Source organism: Cannabis sativa, chromosome X, assembly GCF_029168945.1.
Source record: "Cannabis sativa cultivar Pink pepper isolate KNU-18-1 chromosome X, ASM2916894v1, whole genome shotgun sequence".
Classification (NCBI taxonomy): Eukaryota; Viridiplantae; Streptophyta; class Magnoliopsida; order Rosales; family Cannabaceae; genus Cannabis; species Cannabis sativa.
The window spans coordinates 38,873,867-38,879,811 of NC_083610.1; the positions used below are offsets into that span (position 1 = coordinate 38,873,867).

The 5,945-nt window shown below is 36.8% G+C and overlaps 1 long non-coding RNA gene across 1 annotated transcript; it reads right to left on the reverse strand.

Moving 5' to 3' along the window:
- Window positions 1-1,142: 1,142 nt before the first annotated feature.
- Window positions 1,143-3,328, reverse strand: LOC133031850 (uncharacterized). Its single transcript, XR_009684915.1, has 2 exons — window positions 3,266-3,328; window positions 1,143-1,412 (listed from the first exon to the last, which is right to left on the reverse strand). It is a non-coding gene; the product is annotated as an uncharacterized LOC133031850 (long non-coding RNA).
- Window positions 3,329-5,945: the final 2,617 nt, after the last annotated feature.

Here is a 5,945-nt window from a genome sequence, read left to right on the forward strand (position 1 = left end):
TGATTGTGGCATTCAATCCTCTCACATATTTCTGTTTCCTAGTGAAATCTGTGGGCACCAGATCACCAGCAAACTTAGATAACCGGTCAAATTCCAGGGTGTATTCGGCCACTGACATCTTTCCCTGAGTAAGCTTCACAAAGTCTTCCATGTGTGAACTTCTCATAGCAATGTAGTAAAACTTTTCCTCAAACAAACTTTTAAATTCTTCCCAGGTCATTATACTGATATCCCGGGTTTGGCCCACGATATCCCACCAGACGCGGGCATGATCTGGTAACATGAAGGCTGCACAGTTCACTCTTTCAGTTCCCGTCACTCCCATATTATCCAGGATACGGGTAATAGTGCTCATCCACTGCTCGGCCTTAATTATATCAAAACCTCCCAGAAAAGTCGGAGGTTGCAGCTTCACGAACCGCTCAAATACCGAGTCCCTATGCGGCATAACAAACCCCTGGTTACCCACAACTGGCATAGGTGCTGGTGGTAACACTTGATCAACAGGGGCAGGCAGTGTCGGTTGCCTTAATCGTCGCAACTCTTCTTCTTGACAAAGTATGACACTTCGCATTTCTTTAAACATCTGCTGCTATTCAGCAGGAGGATTAGCATTATCAACCCCCGCATTATCCCCTGGATCCTACGGAGGTGGAGGCGGTGCCGGTGGATTGGTTTGGGCAGCCCCAGGCTCTACTTGCTCGCCCTGTAGTCTAGATGATTGCGGAGGGTCCATTACTAGTACCCATGTAATCAACAACCCCAGCGAGTTAAGCACCAATACCACACTTAGGCACTTATTGCCTTAAACCCTAACTCAACTATTTACCCCATACAAATATTTATTAATCAAATAGCATTTAAAGCATGGCATCACATAACACATACATACTTTAGATGCTTGCATACTGCCTAAAATGGAAAGCGGTAAACAGATGATCACACATACAGTCAAGTATTTACTCTCAATACTTACTGCACCATGAGTCGAGCTTCTCTCTGACGACGAATGTACATGTTCAGCCGGTCTACAGGAAGTTTAAAAACCTTGGCGCTCTGATACCAAATTGTAACGCCCTAAATAATTAGGCACGCTACCCAAAAAGCTTATGAAACCCTAATCCCCTAATCGGGATTACTAATTAAAATAGCGCAGAATTTAAACTTTTATATTAATCAGAATGAAAATAAACTTGTAATATATTTAAACTTTTCAAAATAGTTGGGATCCCAAAAATAATTACAAACTTATTACAAGTCTTTTCTTCCTAGCCGACCTAAGCGGCAAAACAGAATTCAAAAGTTCAACACTGATAGACCCTTAACCCGCTTGGTCTGATATGGCTTGAACATGTACATTCTTCGTTTTGCTCCTCAAACTCATGGTTGATCAGCCACTGACTTACCCTTTCCTGCACAGTAGAGCACCCGTGAGCCAAGCCCAGCAAGACAGTATAAATCATAACAAATATAATATTCTCATCATGCTATTTAAATAGTAATGCCATTCATATATGTCTGTGTGTCACAGACCTGCATGTCACACTCACATGCCTATTTATGTCTACGTGGCGTAGGCCTATGTGTTGCGCTCACACATCTATATATATCTACGTGGCGTAGACCTACGTGTTGCTCTCACACGTCTAATTACAATAAGGCCTTAGAATAGTTCATCTCGGTTCTAGATACCGAGTCCAACTTGATTATGCCTTGACACATAACCCTTAATCTCAATATGTAACACATAATTATTAGTGTCACCGCACTATTTGTCTATTTGCTATAGACCTGCATGTTACGCTCACATGCCTATTTATGTCTACGTGGCGTAGACCTACGTGTTGCTCTCACACGTCTATATACAATAAGGCCTCAGTAGGGTTTACCTCGGTTCTGATTACCGAGCCTAACCTGGTTATGCCTTGCTCGCATAACCCTATTCATGTATATACGTAATCCATGTATTACGTTCTTTCGGTGGTTTATCCTGGTGATACATACCAGGTCTAATCCAGTTATGTCTTAAACACATAACTTCTAACATACATGCGTGTATTCAATATTTACTACAACATATATAATCTTAGGGTAATAACCCTAACTTGCATACTATGTAATCACGCATATAATACATTTCTATATACTTAGATGACATTTACTAAGAGTATCAACCCTGACTCATGCTTTCACTGGACTCATAATATTCTAGGGTAATAACCCTAGACCGCATTAAAATTAAACTCAAGGTACTAGCTTACCGAGTCTAGTTTAATTATGCCTTAAGCGCATAATTCATAATTCCAATATATAGATATATCCGACATGGCATAGTATTACACAACATATATCACTAGGGTAATAACCCTAGGCTATTAAACCGCTCATGTTAGGGTAATAACCCTAATCCTGGTTGCAATTACTCACATATATCACATTCAACATAAGTGCCACCGCGCATACTCTACGTGCAAACTACTGTCTTACCTGTTGTCCCGCAATAACAGATTCCAAACCCACAGGTGCTCCTGATCAGGTGCCGGTAATCCTAGTCACACAATCTGGGATTTTACAAATAGGGTTAATCCCCAATTTCACTTTCACAAAATATAAACATGGCATTCAAAACACAGATAATCAAATAGAGCTCGGAGCGAGCTTTCCAACGATATAAAGAACGTCCCAAACGGAGTCCCGAGTCAAAAGTTATGGCCAAAACAAAATTGAGAAAAACAGAATTTCTCACTGCCAAATCCAGTCGCGACGGCCGAAAATCCCGTTGCGACGACTGGGTTTAGAACACCCCAAAACTCCATTTTTAAGGTCTTAAAATGCCAACCTTTCCTAGATTTCGAACCCCAACCAAACATAGGGTAAAAATACAAAATTCATGCATTAATCCTTAACCAAAATCAGATTTAATCAATATAAAAATTAACCTCCAAACATTGAGCTAAATTTCCCACTAATTCAAGCTCAAACCTTGAATCTTTAAATTCAAACACAAGCTCAAGAAGAACATACAATTCAGAGCTGCATAAGATAATGGAAACACCAAAACAAACTCTAATAATCCCACACAACATTCAAGTTGCAATCCATATGGTCTCAATAGCTCAAACACATTAAAAAAATTACCAATATCACCACTAATTCACCAACATGCATCAAATCTCAAATGAACATCAAGAACATCAAACCTAAACTCAAAAAATATTCACATACCAGAATTTAATCATAAACAAAAAGGATCAAGAAGTTTTACCACTAATTTCTAAGCTCCAAGCACCAAAATCACCCAAACTCCTTAACTTTTCTCCAATCCAAGGCTTAATTTCAAAGTTGTAAAATATTGAAGATGATAAAGAGATAGGAAGAGGGGGTCGGGTTAAGGAGAGAGAGAGGACTCAGAATTTCTAATTTCATTTCCTCAAAATTCAGCTTTTATTAAAGTAAATCAAATAAGGTCAAAAGACCATTTTGCCCCTAAGGCCAATTTTCACCTATTCACACATACAAGGGCATTCTAGTGAATTCATACTCAATTATTTTCAAATAAAAATTCAGATTATCACCCATAAATAATAATGCCAAATAAATCAATCCAATTTATATTTTGGGCCCGAACCCGGTTCGGCCCGAAATACCCGGTTGTGACTATACCGCGCCAACCTGTCAGAACACCCCTGAAAAGACAACACAGTCATACTACATGATAATATAGTTCCATTAAGCACGTAATTAAATTAATTTCTTCATTTTACCCTTCTCGGGTCATAATTACTAAAATGCCCCTAGCTCACCAACGGGGTCTTAACATATAATTAATCAAATTAATTCACATATACTGAATTATATAATAATATAATTCCTCAATTATTCATAATTATCTAATTAGGGTTTTGCTAATCCATTCCTTAATTCTAGGGTACTACAAGGGTCATACTCCGGTAGCTTTAGTAGGTAAACCTTCTGATGCTTTGGGTGGTAATTCCCACGGGAATGATGAAGCAGTTCGACCAAACTCTGAACCACGACCCTTCCATTGTTCAGGAACTAATGGTGACAGTGATGCTACCACGAACTTGGTTAGTGTATATATATATATATATATATTTTTTGCTTATAGTAATTTGCTTATAGTCATCACCATATATATATATATATATTGTTACATTTATTATTATTTTTATTACATTTTCCTTTTTTTTTTTTTAATTTCAAGGTCATTACAAGATACCCACTTGTCCCTTCTTCTAGTAGCAGCATATTTCAAAGTACTATCACACATGGATTAGCTCCCACAACTGCACCTTTAAAGGTATTGAAGTCTTTTCGGTATATATATTTCATGTATATGTTGTTGGAAATTATTTTACCAGGATCTTAGATCTACTCACAAGTATGTTTATTAACATCCTAAATATGAACTTTCTAAAACGATAAATTAAACACATATAAAGTTTAAGAAATCTTACATTGGGTGCAGCGGAATATAATGACTCCTTCCGTTCAGATCTCTAACCCTTGATTCCTTTCTGTAGCAGAGTATTATCAAGATCTGAACCTGGATCTTCTTCTCTGAATCCTTGATGCTGAATCTCCTTTGCTGATGATCTTTCTTCACGATCTTCCTCACTATGATTGAGGTATTGCTTGATGTGTGTGGGCACTACTCTAATCACTAAGAGAGGTTCGAAATATGAAGGAAGAATAGAGAGAGAGAGTGGCGGCTAGAGAAGAGAGTGGAGGCTCAGGTTTTTCTGATTCAGAAAGTGTAATTTTCCTAAAGCCTTCACTATCTATTTATAGCATTCCACTAGGGTTAGATTTGAATTATATGGCATTAAAATAATGAAAAAATCAATTTAAAAAGCTACAATAGGTGGCCGGCCTTGGCTAGGTGGACTGGGCCTTGATTTTTGCAATTTTGCAATTTTAACACCTTTTGTATCTGTTTTTCTCAAAAATGCCAATTTCCTAATTCAATCATTTAAATGCCAATTCTAACTATTTAATAACTATAAATAATTATTAAATAATATTGTCATTTATCATATTTATTAATTGAACCATACAAAGTATCATAATTAACAAATATGCCCCTATTAACTCTTTCCTTACAATTTCGCCCTTACTTAGTGAAAATTTCACAAATAGACATAGTCTAATTCGTGAATTATAATTGATTAATCAAAACCAATTACATGAGTCTTACAAGCAATATTATCTCAACTAGTGGGGGGACCATGGGTCTATATAACCGAGCTTCCAATAAGTAGATCAAGAATTTAGCACTAAAATTCACTAACTTATTAATTCTTCGTTGAATCCACGCATAGAACTTAGAATTGCACTCTCAGTATATAGAATGCTCTATATGTTCCACCATATAGACACATCATTAGTTATCCATTGTTATAATCCTAATGTGATCAATGATCCTCTATATGAATGATCTACACAGTAAATGGATTAAATTACCGTAACACCCTACTATGTATTTTATCTTTAAAACACTTGACCCCGTATAAATGATATTTCAGCTTATGTGAAATGAGATCTCCACCATTTATTTTCGTTTGGTCAAGCTCGAAGGAGATCATCCTTTGCTTACTATTTGCCAGATAGAAGCTATAGATTCCATGTTTATGCTAGCGCTCCCACTCAATTGCACTACCGTGTTCCTAAAATGTACGTATCACCCTGACCTAAAAGTAGGCTTAACTAACAAATCAAAGAACACGAATAGCCTTTCAAGATTGAGCCTAATCATAACAGGATTAAGATCATTTGATCTAGGATCAACTTTGTAACACCCTAACTAACATAGGTGTATTACATGATTTTTAAACACATTGTGCAGCTCGTTGCTAATCAACGAGGTTTATGGAAAAACGTGATTAATTAAAATTTTGCTTTTTAATTAAACTTATAAAACAATA